The sequence below is a fragment of the Propithecus coquereli genome, unplaced genomic scaffold (genome assembly GCF_000956105.1).
Source record: "Propithecus coquereli isolate 6110/MARCELLA unplaced genomic scaffold, Pcoq_1.0 Scaffold47, whole genome shotgun sequence".
Classification (NCBI taxonomy): domain Eukaryota; kingdom Metazoa; phylum Chordata; class Mammalia; order Primates; family Indriidae; genus Propithecus; species Propithecus coquereli.
Genome location: NW_012150507.1, coordinates 5,600,838 through 5,601,342, shown reverse-complemented (window position 1 = coordinate 5,601,342; position 505 = coordinate 5,600,838). Strand labels below are relative to the sequence as shown.

The 505-nt window shown below is 33.5% G+C and overlaps 1 protein-coding gene across 1 annotated transcript in view; it reads left to right on the top strand.

The window, feature by feature from the left end:
* The window catches only part of CDC20B (cell division cycle 20B), an 84,512-nt gene that overhangs the window by 66,797 nt on the left and 17,210 nt on the right, over positions 1-505 (top strand). The window lies entirely within an intron of this gene.

The following is a 505-nucleotide window of genomic DNA, read 5'->3' as shown; positions in this document are numbered from 1 at the left end:
TTCTTTTCTACTTTTATTTTAATTGATCTCTTGCCTTTTTGGCTTTATCTCTTTGTATTGTGTTTTTGGTCATTGCTGTAGGGTTTACAGTGTAATCGAAACTTTCTCAGACTACTTAGGGTTACTATTGTACACTTCAAACATGTAAAGATCCTGCGATCACATAGGTCTCCCCAACTCCCCAACTGTTTCATAGGTTACTGTAGTTGTCATGTGTTTTGTATCAATCTACTTACACTGAAAACCCCATCATTATAAATTTTACTTTCAGAAGTAAAATTTAAGAAGTATTTTAAATAGTTTAAGAGGGAAAAATAGTCCTTTATATTTTCCCAAGTATTTACCAATTCCAACGTTCTCCTTCATTCCTGAAAATCCAAGTTTCCCTCTCATATTATTTCCCTTTAGCATGAAGAGATGCCTTTTTCATTTCTTGCACATCAGGTCTGTTGGCAGACTTCTCTTACATTTTTCATCTTCCATTTTGTAGTATTTTTGCTGGATA